Genomic DNA, 16,507 nt, shown 5'->3' with positions numbered 1-16,507 from the left:
TCTGTCAGAGCTGAAGGGTTCTTGCAGATGGAGTTGGGTAGGCAGAAAGCCAGCTCTTTCTATTGGCAGGCACAGAGCAGAGAGGACAAGGTGGCAGCAACCCAGGTTTAGCTTGGCTGATGTTGGCAGGGAATTACACTGTTAACACTGTCTTCAATGTGGTGTATGCTGGGTCAGGAGTGTATGAAAATATACCTGCTGCCTAACACCTATATTAGGCATTCTGGCTAAATGAACTGAAATTTATTCAAAACTCAGACCTGGTTTTCTCCAGATCCCTTTTGTGGAATGATCCATCAGCATCCAGACCTGGTACTGTGGAAGCACAAATCCCATTCCCATCATTAGCTCTTGGTGGGATTTCTGGTGTGGTCCCAGGTTCATCCTTCCAGAGGTACGTGCATCTCCATCATGAACATCAATTCAGTGCTCCTCCTGCAAGGAAGGCAGGAAGATTAATTTCTTGTCATACGTGACTGAACTGAAGTCACTATACACTTGGATACCCAAATAAATGAGAAGACATCCTCATTCCAGGAATCAACTGGAGATTTCAATTTCACAGACCTTCCTATGCCTCCGGCTCTCTAGGTTTTGGCTTTCTACACGTTCTTGGAAAAAAATAATAATAATAAAAATCTAAAAACATGATGCTTATTTAACATTCTGCCATTAACACAAAGTGCATATAACTTTGGCTCCTCTCCTCAGCTGGGCTGACTATTAAGGAATAAACTACAATACTTTTGCAGTCAGAGGAATGGGTTTCCATGAGGGAGGATGAGGAAAAGATGAAAAAAAACAAAACAAAACAAAACAAAACACTCAATGCTGCGATTAAAATTCTGTAATCTGACAAAAGGCCAGTGTACTGATCCAAACAATTTGGTCCCCAGAGGAAATGTCTTATTAATGTAACTCATATTTGGGCTATGCCAAGGTTACGTCGGGCAAGATAAGACTTTGTCAAAAGCAGTCTGCTGGCAAAGCCCCACGTTTTCCACTGCCAAAGACATCTAATTTCAAGGATGCCTTCCACCAGCAGTCACTGCTCCTGCTGTTTTGAGAGCCCAAGCAGGCAGGCTGATACCTCCAGAGTTAGCCTCCATGTGGGATGGGAGAAGGGATTCAGTTCTCTTACACAATATTTAACAAGACCTCAAAGCCAGAGATGTTTACTCTCCTTACTTCAGCCTAGAGCATGACTGCAAGACTCAACTAGCCTAGAATTTTCATAAGGCATCTCTGAGATGAATCATTACTACAAGATACATGATTACTTAACATTTCATATTGTATGCACAACTAGATGAAACCAGCTTTCTCCTCTCTTTTCTTTCTCCTTCATCCAATCTCCCCAATTATCTTCATCCAGTGAAGCCAAGCTCCTTTCAATACCTCAAACTTGCCAGGGAGAGCTGTTCCAGCTTGCTAATTGAATTATAACACACCCTCTAAATAAGACTCTGGCTCAGAAATCACTTAGGTGAGAATATCCCTTAAGAGCATAACAAGAAGAGCATGGTTGGATGAGTAATTGATTCAATTTGGATTGAAATGGAATGATCTAGTTGTGTCCTACTCTGTTTTCTCCTCCTATATTTGCAGAGACAAAATGCCTGCAGCAGGTCTGTTCTCAGGGCTCAGAAATCAGTTGAAGGCTCTGAACTTTCCTTTAGAGGGTGACTAACTCCAGCCATCATCAGGAATTCACAAGCAGCTGTTCTCTTACAGAAGAACAGAGCTGGGAGATGGAGGTCCAGAGCTGCGTGGGTAGACAGCACTTTTGCTTTGAGGATTATCTAAGTGGCTGTTTTTCAGTGGGGTGATGACTGGATTTTCAGGACTGGACGTAAGTTGGAGAATGATCCCAAGGCAGCCAAGCAGTGGGCTGAGTGTCATCCATTTTCCATCACAATTCATAGGTTGTCTTGTTCACAGAGGCAATGCCTGCCCTGGGACAGATATTGTCTGAGCAGTGACAGTCTTGGCATGATTTCTGGAAAGAAGGCAGGGGAGGACTGACAACTGGCAATGGGATAAGCAACAGGAAGCCAGGTGCCTCATGGGGGAGAAAATCAGAGGATGTCAACACTGGGAGACCGCTGAGGAGTTGTCTAATTTTACATTTAGTAGATGAATTGTAGTGGTACAACTTCATGCCGGAGGCAAGGGAGATGTATCCCTCTTTGCCTGCATGCAGCACCTCGTGGATCTAAAAGCAAAGATAAGATCCTGATATGGAGCAGTTGTTACTGTCTTCTTACCCCGCCTTGACCTATCTGGGCCTGGAGGATCTCTGATAAATCTTTCAGCAAATGTACCTGGCTCAGAGCACACCAAGGCTGCCAATTTATTAAGAAAACTAATAAACACAGTAGATATGATCTCAAAAAACTTGGAGCAAGCTGCTGCTAGGGCAGAGATTTTTCCTTTTGCACTTCCAGGGAGAACTTCAGCTTATGTTTGGGAAGGCAGGACTGTATAGGAATATGCAGTACAACAGCAAGTGTCATCTTAGCCATGTTTAAGATGGGATGGACTTTTTTACCCCTCTGCATGCCCATCTCCAACTATCCTGACAGTATTTCTGCTTCCCCTCTGCTTCAGATAAGATCTGAATATGCAGATCTGGGACACTAGATGCAAATGGTGTCAGGTCTGCAATGCAGAGACTGAACATTTCAAAACAGTTGTATGCTCACACTATCAGTGCTCTCCCTGAGAGCTGGAAAGCTAAAAATTTTTCTCTATGAGTGACAGCATGAAAATAAAGGTCCATATAACACATACAACAGTCTGGTGAGAACAGGGGAGTCTCTGTTGTAACGTTTGCAAGTGAAGGGTTTTGCAGATGAATTTGTTGCATCTCTCATAGCACAATATATGCCAGGATGGTTTATGGCCTCAACCTTGTAGAAGAACCTCATCCCAGTATTTCTTCCCACACTTTCTGGCTGGCAGAGCTCAGAAAAAGAAGAATTGATCCTGGACTTTCTGGGGCAGGGGAAGGAGTCTTTTCCTGATTTGCAAACACTGATTTGCAATGGATTTGTACCTCTTCTTCCCAATCTTTTTTTTTGCACAGCTCTGATTCCCACCACTCATCTATCCTGCAGGCTTTAGCTTGAATGTTGCCACTTTATTAAATGTGAATTGAATTAGACAGGAGGCAATTAACTGCACTGGAATTTTCCCAGGGTATCAGAGCAAACATACTCAGTGATATCTGGTGAGATCTTTACAGACCACAAACAACATAGATATCGTGTATAATGATGGTGCTTCCCACATTTTCCTTAGCATGCTTCTGGGACATTGTGCTGAGGAGCAAATCAGAGGGAAGGGTTAAGACACCTCTCTTCGTGAAGCAATTGGGATTTTCCTTGAGATCTCTTTGAGTGTGAGTCTGCTGCTGTGGTTATTTATTCACAAATAGCTGAAAAGCTGTCCTTCAGCATGAGCCACATCTGGTGTGCAAGCTGTGCACCCACACTATCAGTCTGCTGAGCCTGAAGAGCAGGGTCCATCATCAGAGCAGGTATGGATGAAGAACACTCCTGCCCTCTTCCCACAGTCACGTTACCTTATTGTCAGGCTGAATATGAGCCTCACCTCAAATTGGCAAACCTCATACTGGACTGTGCCAGGACAGTGAGATCTTCTGTCTGTGTTGTCTAACCCAAATCAAGGGAGATATCAAGAAATAACAATGGGGGAGGGCTGCCAGGACAAGGAATACAGACCACCAGTCCCATTAGCAGAGTGTGAGGGAGCTGGGATTGCTCAGTCTAGCAAGGAAGAGGCTGAAAGGGGATAAAAGCCAACAATGAGTTGAAGGGCAGCTACAGAGGTGGGTAAGTAAATACAGAGCCAACCTGCTTGAGCACTGGGGATAGCCCAGCTAGTCCAAGCAGAAGGCTGGAGGGGAGATCCCAGAGACCTCTTCTGACCAAAACTCATGCAGTCTATCTTCTCATCAGCTTACCAGCGGGGAATTGCTTTCATTGAGAAATTAGTCAGATTTGTCTGGGATTTGATTTCAGACAGGTCAGTTCTGAAATTTCCCATGCCATTTTGGAAACAGATGTGAGTGATCTGTGGCAGACAGTGCTCAGACTGGCACCACTACCAAGAGTAGTCCACCTGTAATCCAAGATACCATCTAAGTTTGTATTTTGGGCCAAACACAGATCTGTAGAGTCCTAACTGCAAGTCTCCTGTCTGTGTAGTACACTGTGTGTATGAGTGAATGACCGCAGACTTCAAAATCTAAATTAGGGATCAGTCACCCTCTGCCAAATCACTCTCGGTTTACTACTGTGTCAGTCTTAATCCAAAGCTTGTCGTGAGCCACGTGTGCTGCTGCGTGTGGGAGAAGTGTCCTGCCCCACCAATTTGATAACAATTTAAATTAAATCATTTCACAGGGAAAAGATTTCTTCCTGATCAAGGTCATTTGCAGAGAGAGGAAGCAAGATCTGAATCTGAATGTAACTTGGCCTTGGGTCTGGGTACAAAAGGAAAATGAATACTGAGATCTGCATTTGCTCCCTTGAGCAATTGATGCAGCTTGCATAAGCAGAGAGGCAACAGAGTAGGTAGAGAAATAGATGCTGGGATAGTGAGAAAGTTCATGCAAGCAAACTTCGGGATGACTTGCACAAAGTGTGAGTTTCTCTTATTCATCTTTTCCTCCAGCCTATTCAACTCTTCTATTTGTTTGGCTATTGTAGACAAATTCTTTATTTACTTTTCTTTAGCTTGACTAACATTGCAGTTCTTGTTGAATTAACTGTCACCCCAAGAAGGCAGTCCAATGGGTGTGCTAATGCTCTCTCCTGCCCATGATATCACAATAGTCCAGGGAACGAAAGTGTTACAAGCTGTACTTTATTCACCTGTATGGACTGTGCTATGTGCACGTAATGCAAATAGAATGTGAAAAAGACATGTTAGCCCGAAAAGCTCTTTGAATTGCAGTAAGATTAGGGAAAGTCCCCAGGGGCCCCAGGGAAGCTGTACTCTGATTTATACAAAGCCAGTGACCTGCAGTGGCTCTGGTTCCGTTTGGAACAGCATCAAGATGCAAACTGTGGGTTTCTCATCCAACACCTTTACTCAGTGTAAGCCAAATAAGAGCATTGCCTTAGCCAGGAATAGCAGATCATTTATTGGTGTAGTGAATCCACAGATAAACAGACAGCTACAAATTATGTACTGACATATCATTGGATGGGCTGGGACAACACAGCTCACCACAACTCATTAAGCTGTAATGTCTTTATTACTGCTGTTCACATGTCTGTAGCCCAGGATGTATCAAAGGGGAAAGAAAATCAAGAAATCTGAATTCTCATCATGCCTGAGTCCAACCAGACCAAAAGCAATGACAAAAACAGTGGTCAAAAAAAAAAAAAAAAAAAATTGCTCCAGAAATGTTTTTCCAAATCAGATTCCCAAAGAAAAAGTGTCTAAACATGGCTGGGAGAACAAAAGCCAGTTGTGGGTGAATGGTGCCATAGAAGCTGAGCAAAGACTTGGCATGGTAGCACCCATCCTGGCAGCACTTTCAAGGACCTTATGCCTATACTGCCAAGGACTGAGCATAGAGCTGGAAGGGTCTATGAGACACTGAGGTGATGGGAAGTTATTTCAGGCATGAAGACATTTACTCACTTCCTTCAGCCAGTTGAACTCCACTGGGAAGCCAACAGTGGTTACCATAGAGGAGCAGGCTCCCAACCCTGGATAGCACAGGCAGACTTCAACATCACCTACTGGTTTTCAAAGATGCACCGTCATCTTTTATTCCATGCTCCCTACTCATGGGGCAGTTCACTCAAAAGATCCCTAGAAAACCTCCCATCCTCTGCCCTTCTCCTTGCAGTGGTTAACACCACTGCCTGTAAGGCTGATCCTTCAGCTCTCAGTGCCTTGTGGAAGAGATTTGTGTCCCCCAACACCATGAGGTACAGCAAAGCCCACATCCATGACTGTCTTGTTCTGCATTATGAAAACAGAAAGAAGAGGGAAGGAAGAAATAGACAAACACTTTGGCAATAATCTAGGGAAAATAAGGCTAAGGAGGAATCTCAAAGCCTCTCTGGTTGGATAGGCAACAATTAACAGTAGAGTGAATCAATATTTTTACACTTTTTAGCCAAATGTGAGCTTCTTAGGAAATTGGAAAATTCTGCAAAAAGCTTGATTGCCCACATCTCTCGAGTTCAGCACAGAGGGAGCCAGGTAATGACTCCCATGGGATCAGTTCTAGCTGCTAGGTCCAGTCCATAAAGCCACCCACAAAGCCATGCTGGGAGGAGGCATTCTGCCTTGGCAAGGCTGGAACATGCAGTGCAAGTAATCTCACAGTGCTCTCTGGCACAGGCTTTGCATGTCACATTCACTTTCCACAGGTCTCTGGAACCTCAGGAGCTTGATCAATAAAAGACACTCAAGAGCCAGATAGGGAGCTGCCCCAAAAGGAAACTTGTCCAGCCTTGAATGCAAAGAAGGAAAGGAAAGATCAACTAAGAAAGTGAAAAACACAGCGGCGGGGAGAATGGCAGAGAACAAAGGATAGTTGTCAACTTACACCAGATCCCACATCTTCACTGAATGACACCCACAACTGTCAGCCAGTAGCTACCCATAGGCATCACTGCAGATGATCTCTAGACAAAGCATGCATCTCATTACAAACCTGAGGTCTTTTGGCCGAAGTGAATTAGGGGCTGGTGAACACACCTGAAGACCAAGCACTTAGCAGAGGAGGCCACAGTTTTGTCCTTTGCGCAGAGAGATGAAGCATTCTGGGGGTGCAGCTTTGAGGCCATGGCCTTGGGCATCTGGTAATGGGAAGTGTGGAATAAACACCTTCTCCACACCCAAGAGAAGAGGTTTGTACCTGTGGCTTTTGCCTTTCCTGTGGACGGCAGTGTTCCTTATACTAACCACGTGTTAGCACAAACTGTAAGTTATTTGTGTTATGCCTGGGATAACAGGCACAGGAGACCCATCAACACCACATCCTAACATCCCTTATGAAGGATGATGAGAGGACTTGGGTGAGGAAGCAGCATCAAGAAAGTCAATTTCCTTCTCCACCCTGCTCCTTCACTTCATTTAATCCTTCCCACAAAACCAGCCTCTTCCTGGCATAACCTCTCCAGCGTCTCTCCTAGTGACAGCATTGTGTTTGCCTCATGTTTGGAGAGAATTGATGTGATTCACCTACAAGTTCTCCAGGGCCTTGAAGATTTTATCCCTGTCCTCCTTGCTCATTTTTCATTTCTCGTGAGAGACAGAACAACGAAGATGACGAAAAAACGTGCAAGATAAGAACGGCACCAAGGATACACAATCAGGCATCTAACAACTCCAGGTTCTGGGCGTGTGGTTATGAGTCTGCATCTGGATCTTGCACCAGTGCTTTTTACTCCCTGGAACAACACACATTTTCCTTCAAAACCAGAAATACCAATATAATTATCTTCTCCTTCTCAGCAATGAGTAACAGCACAGACACACAGAGCTCAATTTTCAGTGCTGACAAAAGCAATGAATCAAGATTAAGTATTTGAGTCTGGTTTGCCTGAGAGGCAAATGACACCCCGAAACAACCAGGAGGATCTGAGAATGGGAAGGGCTTGGTGCTGAGCAGAAAGGTAGGCAAGTTAGCTTATGCTCTGGCTTTTAGGGCTAAAAGTAAAATAAATTCCTTACCTAGTAAAAGGAAAGAAATCCATGAGAGGTTTTTCTTTGCAGAGCTACTGAAAAGCTGCTATCACTAATTCTTCTTTTCCTTTTCACTTCTCTCCCCACCATGTGTGTATTTCCACATAGGGGAAAATGAATAAAAACTGAACCACAGCAATCAGCACCTGAATACTGAGAGGACTGTATCTAACCAGATTGGAGCTCCATGAAAGAGTAACCTGCTTAGCCAAAGCAGGTTTTGTTTTTTTTTTTCACTCTGAAAAGCCCAGCCATATTTTCATCAATTCCATTTTAAACTGGAGGACTAGATGGTGCCCTGGGCAACATGATATAGCACCTGATCTAGTGGTTGGCAACCCTGCCACAGCAGGGGGTTGGAGCTGGATGCTCTTTGAAGCCCCTTTCAACCCCATTCATTCAGTGATTCTCTGATTCTATGACAATTTTCCAAGAAAAAATGTTTCAGAAATCTACAGCCCTGCTATCACAGCTGACTGCTTTCCAGTACTATCCTGGAGGATTTATACAACAGTGATGTGACTACTTCATCTTTCCAATTCCCAGAGGCTTCAGGAGATCCAGAGTCTCTTATCAAAAACAAGCTATTTTGCACCTGGGTTCCTGAGAAAACCAGGCAGAAGTCATCTCCTCACTGCAGGTGTCCAACAGCAAAGTCACACCTTGCAGGAGAGACCACTTGCTGTGTGGGTATCTTCAGGGACGTGGGTTAGTTGCCATGGTAGTGATGGGTCAGCAGTTGGACTAGGTGATCTTAGCAATCTTTTCCAACCTTAATTGTTCTATGATCCTAACTTCCCTCTTCATGGAAAGCACAGGTGGCAAAAACATGAGATGAAGAATATCATGTTAGCTCAGCATCCAGGACTAGGATCTGGTCTATAACCTGTGCTGCAAGCTATATTCAAGAGCTTATCTGCAACCCACATCTTTCCCCAGAGTCACCTATCTGCCACTTTCAGCACAGGACATCAATGACACCAAACTTGAGAATAATAGAAGGCTAAAATTAGTAGCAAGGACTCACATCATGAAACAAGATTTCCTTGTTTTCCAACATTTGTTGCATTTTACATTCTTTCTCCTGGCTCTTAAGTGAGTTCCTCAGTGCAGTGTTCTGTCATGTTCCCAAAACAGTGCAGACATTAGGGGGTACAGAAGGAAAAGATGATGCAGTAGAAAATAATAGAGGACTCCCAAAATGCAAATCCTCTCAAAGGACCCTGAGAGTCTCTTTTTGTTTTGTTTTACTCATACATGTGCAGGTCTTCTTGACACAGTGACAAAGATACAGATCTTCTGCTGGAATAAATAAAGCAGAAACCAGTCTGGGGTCTGCGTGCCCCAGGTCACAGCCATGGCATGGAGCACCATGGGACAGGGGTTTACATCCGTCTATATAAAGAAAGTCCTTCATGTGTCCCTCCCTGACACTGGCATTGTCTTCAGTGAGCCCATGATCCAGCAGTATGCCCCTGTGGCCAAGAAGGCCAATGGTATCCTAGGATGCATTAAAAAGAGCATGGCCAGTGGGTCGAGGGAGGTGATCCTCCTTCTCTCTGTCCTGGTGAGAATACATCTGCAGCACTGTGCCCAGTTCTGGGCTGCCCAGTTCATAAAGAAAGGGAACTACTGCAGAGTCCAGTGGAGGGACACAGAGATGGCTGTGGCACTGGAGCATCTCCCATATGAGGAAAAGCTTAGAGCTGGGGCTGTGAAGAGAAGGGTGAGGAGGGAATCTCATCAATGCTTATAGATATCTGTTGGGCAGGAGTCATATGGATGGGGTTGGGCTTTTTTTGGTGGTTCCAAGTGATAGGACAAGGGGCAACGGGCACAAAAGGAAATACAGGAAGTTCCGTATGAACGTGAGGAAAAACTTCTTTACTGTAAGGGTGACAGAGCACAGGAACAGGCTGCCCAGAGAGGCTGTGGAGTATTCTTCTCTGGACATATTCAAGACCTGCCTGGATGCCTACCTGTGCAACCTATTGTAGGGAGCCTGCTATCACAGGGCAGTTGGATTCGATGATCTCTTGAGGTCATTCCAACCCCTGCAATTCTGTGATTCAACAAAAGAGGAAGATGAAGGAAGGGGCAGGACAGATTTGCTCGAAGCTCAGCTGAAACAGCCAAGCAAGTGCACAGGAGGCGTGTGAGGAGGAGATGTGTCAGAGACGTAAGGTTTGGGCATGGCAGGAGTCAAGAACCCATCAGTGTCAGAGACCGCGAAGGGTGGTGGAGAGAGGAGCTGCTGGAGGAACAGAGACAAAAGTGTCTCTGCACAATGGCCATGTCCCTGATGCCCTGCTCATTCCTCTGGTGACTAGCTCCCCGCTCAGTGTCCTCGAGTGCTGAGCTTTGTTCCCACATGTTCAGGGCATAGGTGACCATAAAGCAGTGTTACCTTTGCTCAGGAAAAAACTTTCATTAGCCCTGCTCCCTTTGTAACTTACTTTCCTCCCAGGGGCTGACAGAACTGCAAACATTTCCTCCTCAAAAATGGAAGGAAGAAGCCATGAAGAGACCATGCCCTGAAGGGAAATGATAAACAAACCCGTGACAGCGTCACCTCTTTGATAAAATGCTGGGAATGTACTATGAGGACACCTCAGCAAAACGTGTCTGGATAGTAGCCCAGAGCAAGAGCTCCCAGCTCCCACGTGGCCCCAGCTCCTGGATTGTTCCACAGCGGCTTATCCTATCCCCAGTGAGCCATAGGCAGACAAGGGGCCGGGGGCTCTGCTGGATTACCAGGCAGAAGGAACAGGAGGACAGAGGGAAAAAGACCAAAGAGGAAGAAAAGCAACAGGGAGAATGCCCTAATGAAAGAGGATGAAACATGGAAGACAAATTAATCTCAAAGGCACTGAAATACGGAAGAGATGCATATGAGGGCTGAGCATAGAACAGGTCATGGGAAGGGAAAATACCAAAAGGATTGAATAGCAAATGTTTTGTACAGTCTGTCTCTGTAGTACATGACACTATCTTCAGCGCACAACCTCTCCCTGCCCGCCTAGGGGCAGGGCGGTGCTGCTGCTCTCTCTGCTTTGAAGGCACACACAGGCTCCTGCCCAGACCTACAAAGGGTCTCCAGCGTGGGAAAGCTCTGCATTGCTACTCCTCACTTCCAGGCAGCTGGCAGGGGCCGGGCGTGCCCTATAGCATTAACAGGGAGAGCGCTCCTCCCCGACACAACTCCTGCAAGAGGGAGGACCCACAGACTGCCACTCTGAGACTTTCTGCTCCCACTTATTCTTCCCTGGATTATAAATACATAATGTTTTTTACCCCCGTATTTCTCTTTGAAGCAATGCCTTGCAAGGGAATTCAGGACTCAATCCTAGGTGTTTGTCGGGGGTTGTATAGCTCAGGGGAGATCATAGAATCGTACCATCATAGAATCATAAGATGGGCTGGGTTGAAAAGGACCACAAAGATCATCGAGTTTCAACCTCCCTGCTATGTGCAGAGTCGCCAACCACCAGCCCAGGCTCCCAGAGCCACATCCAGCCTGGCCTTGAATGCCTCCAGGGATGGGGCATCCACAATCTCCTTGGGCAACCTGTTCCAGTGCCTCACCACCCCTGAGTGAAAAACTTCCTCCTAGTGTCTCGCCTAAACCTCCTCTGTTTCAGTTTAAAACCATTCCCCCTTGTCCTATCACTGTCCACACTTGTAAACAGCCGTTCCCCCTCCTGTTTATATGCTCTCTTCAAATACTGGAAGGCCACAGTGAGGTCTCCCTCATTGTGTGAGTCTCTTTTTTTGATTCTTTTTGATTCTTCAAACCCATTCCCTCACACTGAGAATAGGATTCAAGGCTTTAAAGTCACTGAACTGAAATGAAGAAGAACCATTTCTTCAGGACCAGAGTCTCTCCTGCTTTGCTGCTTTCTGTCCCATGGGTTTTCCTCCCAGCAAACCCAGCCTCAATAGGAGGGAAGGTGGGAGATTGTCACCCAGAGAAAATGCTTGCACAGGAGGTAATCAGTGATCCCACAGCCCTTCTCCGGACCACATCATTTATGGATGCAGGAGGGCTGAGGGGAGAGCCAGACTCTTCTGGCCAAGGCCAGATGTGCTGGTTGGGTAGCAGCTGTGCTGGGATGCACTGAGCTGTAGATCTCCTGGGGATCAGATGCTATTATTTCTGTTACTCCAACTCAGAGCAGGATTCTTAGCTTGACCTCTCCTCTCCCATCAGCTTCTTTCCTCCTGAGGGGCCAATAGCACTGTAAGCATTTCCTGAGAGAGCACAAAATATAAAAGAGGAAAGGACTCAGTCACGCAACAATTTGGCTGGAGAGTACCTAAAGCAATGCAAACAAGAAAGGGAATGCAAAGTTAAAGGGCAACAGAAAGTTGCTCTTCTATGCTGGGTGGGGTTCAGAAGCTGCAAGTAAGCCCAGGAGGTTTAATGAAAATTTAATTGTTTTAGTAACTGAGCTGATACCAGCTAAGACACAAAATTCAGCTACTACAAGTTGCCCCAGTGACTCATACTGAATGGAAAGTATTACCCTGATCTTAGCCATGCAGGATAGCTCCCCATGCTCTGGATCTGCCTCTCATGGCCAGAGCCAGTGCACAGTCATATTAAAAGCCTGACGTGAAATGATGAGTTCCAGTGACAGATGCCTTACTGTGCTTGGTTAAGAGGGCAGGGAATCCTGGTGCAGACCTCACCAGGCAGCCTGCTGCATTCACTTGAACTATGACATCTTTAGCTCTGATAGCCCAGGCAGCTGGATCTGACAGAAAACATCCACCTGAGACCATTTCCCATTGATGGAGGCCAGAAAGATGAACCATCTATGTGGTTCCCTTCAGGTTCATCCAGAAAGGAATTGCCGTACTCTCATATACAACCTGGAACAGTGAAAAACCATCTAGAACAATGCAAGCCTGTCTGGCAAGGAAGATGTCTTCCAGTAAGGAAATTAGAATAAGGAAAGCTTTAATTATGAAACTACATCAAAATTTTTCCTTAGGACAGAGGATGAGGTTTCCCTTCCCAGTATAAACCAACAAACTCCTTTCAGTTATGATGCAAATGCAGCTTTACTCTGGCTCCTCAAGAAAGTTGGTTTCAACCAACTTTATTATAGCTCAAAACAAACAAAGAAGAATATTTGGGAACTGAAAAGCCACCTCATTTGTATGCCTTTTATTGCTCCCTGTAACAGCATTTCTAACGAGGGCAGGGAGGTGTAAGAGATTGTTGCTGGAGACAGAGCACAGAGACAGACACAGCTTTTGTCTGGTTCCTGTGCATTCTTATGTCTCTATGGAAATGGACATGCTACTACAAATGAAATAGAAATATAGAGATCTGTTGAGTTTCGGCTCCTGCTCAAGCCATAATCTCCTGGTTGAGGAATTCAGCTCAAGTTCCATCATCTCCAGGATATGACCCTGTCATACAGAGAGAGGACACCCTAATACATCTACACAGGGCTTGCAGCTTGCCCGGGAAGATTGTGGATGCCCCATCCTTGAAGGCATTCAAGGCCAGGCTGGATGTGACTCTGGGCAGGCTGGTCTGGTGGTTGGCAATGCTGCACATAGCAGGGGGTTGAAACTAGATGACCATTGTGGTCCTTATCAACCCAGGCCATTCTACGATTCTGTGATTCTATGATTCTATGACATAGGGCCTGGGGGAGACCGGCACCTCAAATGTCTCCACATATCTCCATTTAGAAATATGGCTGAGCCCATCATTAACACAGTCAGTGAAGCAATTCAGCCCCCACTACAACGGACTCACAAGGTGACCATTTCTCTAGGCTCCTTGACCGTGTTCTTTTAGCACAACAGAACCAGCATGCACATGGAGAGGAAACGGAGCTTGGAGTCCCTATGAAAGTAGTGATGGTGAGGATATCATTGTTTTGTCCTCTTTCCTGCTTACCCAATGCTCACTGAATGTTCATACTACCACTTGTCAGCCTGAGCAGGGTCATGGGCTCCCAGACCTCCCCCAGCTTTCAGTACCTTTATCTTGCAGCTGTGGACTGTAGGACTCAGATACAATCATCTCCTGCACACATTCTCTGTGCTGGATCTATGAACACTCTTGTGCAATTGTCCCTCCGCTCTATATCCCCTGTAGGCAGCATAGAGGTTCTCAGCATTTCACATTTTTTACCTGGAGGCACAAACACAGTCGTCTTCATCCCCGTATCAAGAGCATTCATCACCGTGACATGTTTTTTAAGTTCAGCTGCTCACCTGGACATTGCAGGGCTAGGCTGCCTGGCCTGACATCTGCTGAGCTCTCTTGCAGCCTCTGGACTCAGGGAAAGGGAACATGGGTTAGAGGTGTGGTAAGTTTTGACTTCATATCTTGCTGCTTGAAGATAAAGGAGGCTTTGTGTGCCACACCTATTAACTTGTATTTACTGAGATGCATTTTCCATCCTGACCATTCCTATGTCTTGTGTTTTGTACTGGGTCTCATGTCTTACATCTGGAATGGAGCTTTTCAGCAGCCACCACACAGAGCAATGCAAGGGGGGCACCAGCTCACCCCACAGCTACCTCCTTGTGGGCTCCCACAGCTTTGCCAGCAGGGCTAGCAGGGGCAGGTAGGTGTTCTCACCTGTCTATAAGCAATTGGCAGGACACACCCCAGGTTCTAGGACTCTTACCCTTAGGTCACGATGATCAGCTGCAGACACATACGAAGCACAGGATAGCAGGGAATGTTTTGTTGATATTCCAGATCCAAAAAGATGTTTCAGTCTGTTCCAGGCCAGCAGCAGAAATGAGTAGGAAGTAAGTGCATATCCTGGAGAGGAAGAAGAAAAGAACATGGGGTAGATGGGAAGTATGCAACTCCCTGGCAAGGCACTAAGCTAGTTTATGATCCTTCAGTCCCTCCTTTCTGGAGGCAGTCAAGATCAGGCTGGAGGGGCCTATGACCACCCCGATCAAGCTGCAGACATCCCTGTTCATTACAGGGGAATTGGACTACATGGCCTTTAAGGGTCCTTTCAAGTTCAAACGATGCTATGATTCCATGATTCCATAACCAATTAAACAACTATCTCAGTCAGCATGTTTCATATTACATTTCTATGCTAGTCTGTGCTAGTTGGCATCTTGAACCTGAGAGCTTATTCTTTTTGTCACCTTCCATCCATTTATTTCATTTTCTTCCATTCACCTCCATTGACAGAGCTTGGGTCAGCCCCAACTGGACAGGTTCTGCTGGGGAGGTGCCATGCTAATAGGCATTTCTCTTCAGATCTGCTCTCAGACAGACATTGAAGAGCAACTATATCAAGATTAAGTAAAAGGTGTCTGCTGGAGAGATCTCACCCAAACTAAAAAGCTGCAGATCATGTGAAGGCTTCAAGACTCTTCCTATGTCCTCTGCTGATCCCCATGCTCTTTCTGGACAAAGAAATGTGCTGCAGAAATGAGCTGAGCCAATCTGTTCCCCAGTGTGGCTCTGAAGGAAAACTGTTCTTCACTGTCAATGTCACTTAGCCTCAGCCAGTAGGACAGTAGATAAATGATGCCCATTGGCCATGCCCCAGAGGAACAGGCATCCTTCACACTGATCAGCAGAGAGAGCTGAGTTTCCTACTTGGTCCCTGGGATTCGAGCCACATGCACTGGCAGAGCAACACAAGCATATCATAGAGTCACAGAATCCTCAGAGTTAGAAGGGACATTTAAAGGCCATCTACAGCTCAGCCAGCTGCTCAGAGTGTGGTCCAGTCGGTCCTCGAAAGTCTCCAGGAAGCAAAGCCTGTGAAGGTTGGAGTTGCAGAGTCACTGTCCTTGGAGTTTTCAAGAAATATGGAGATGTCACACTGAGGGACATGGTTAGTGGGCATAATGGAGATGGGCAGATAGTTGGACTAGATCTTAGAGGTCTTTTCCAACTGTAAAGATTCAATTATTTATTGATGGATTTGGGATCCAAATCCCATTCCTGAGGTGTGTGCAGCACTGTTTCTCCCCTTGTGCTTTTATACTGGATTTTAAATACATTTCTGCACTCTCACTCAATAAGGTTAAATACATTACACGTGCTGCAAAACTTTGCTGTCAGGAGGTATCAGCTACTTCTTAAACAAAACCACTGCCCTTTAAAACGATTGAGTTTCTCTCTGTGTGTCTTTCCCATCTTTCTGCTATTGACATTTCCTTTCCAGTGTGGCTTTTTAATTGCCATTATATGGCTACACACGAAAATATTTTCATTTTGATAAACTCATCTGGCTGCATAATTGTTCTCCAACCCCCTGGAGTGAGATGGCAGTGCTCATTTCTTCAGCTGAATTGCAGCAGTGAGAAGCCACACGACAGCAGCTGGGTTGCATCATTTGCCTTGAACTCCTTCATTCTCCCTCACGTACACACTGCATCCAGAGAAACCCTTCATGGGAGTTGTTGCTCCTGAACTGGAGCTGAATGGGGCAAAGTGAAGAGGAACTTCCTGCTCAGAATGGAATTTGTGCTGCCAGGAAGGATTTTTATTGTACCCCACAGTAAACAATTAATGAAAAGGTGGCTTAATGAAACACACATCGAAGGCAACTACAAGCCTACAGAGGCTCCTACGTGGTGGTGGTGGGTTGACAGTCGGACTAGATGATCTTTGTGGTCATTTCCAGCCTTAATGATTCAATGATTCTCACAATGATGCCCACAAGCTCAGAAACCCTGGACACACCAGAACCAGTTTGTGCTAGAACCGGGCAAGTGCGCTAAGGCTGCTTTCTACCTTGAGGTACATGATGAA

General features: G+C 45.7%; 1 long non-coding RNA gene across 1 annotated transcript; it reads right to left on the bottom strand.

Annotated features, from left to right (window-relative positions):
• Nucleotides 1-289: 289 nt before the first annotated feature.
• On the bottom strand, nucleotides 290-14,530 carry LOC122175027. The gene is made up of 4 exons (XR_006177295.1): nucleotides 14,400-14,530; nucleotides 13,981-14,038; nucleotides 13,744-13,897; nucleotides 290-435 (listed from the first exon to the last, which is right to left on the bottom strand). It is a non-coding gene; the product is annotated as an uncharacterized LOC122175027 (long non-coding RNA).
• Nucleotides 14,531-16,507: the final 1,977 nt, after the last annotated feature.

The sequence above is a fragment of the Lagopus leucura genome, unplaced genomic scaffold (assembly GCF_019238085.1).
Source record: "Lagopus leucura isolate 7727_CA_CO unplaced genomic scaffold, USGS_WTPT01 Super-Scaffold_650, whole genome shotgun sequence".
Taxonomy (NCBI): domain Eukaryota; kingdom Metazoa; phylum Chordata; class Aves; order Galliformes; family Phasianidae; genus Lagopus; species Lagopus leucura.
Note: the sequence above shows the minus strand (reverse complement) of the source record. Positions and strands in the feature narration are given on the sequence as shown.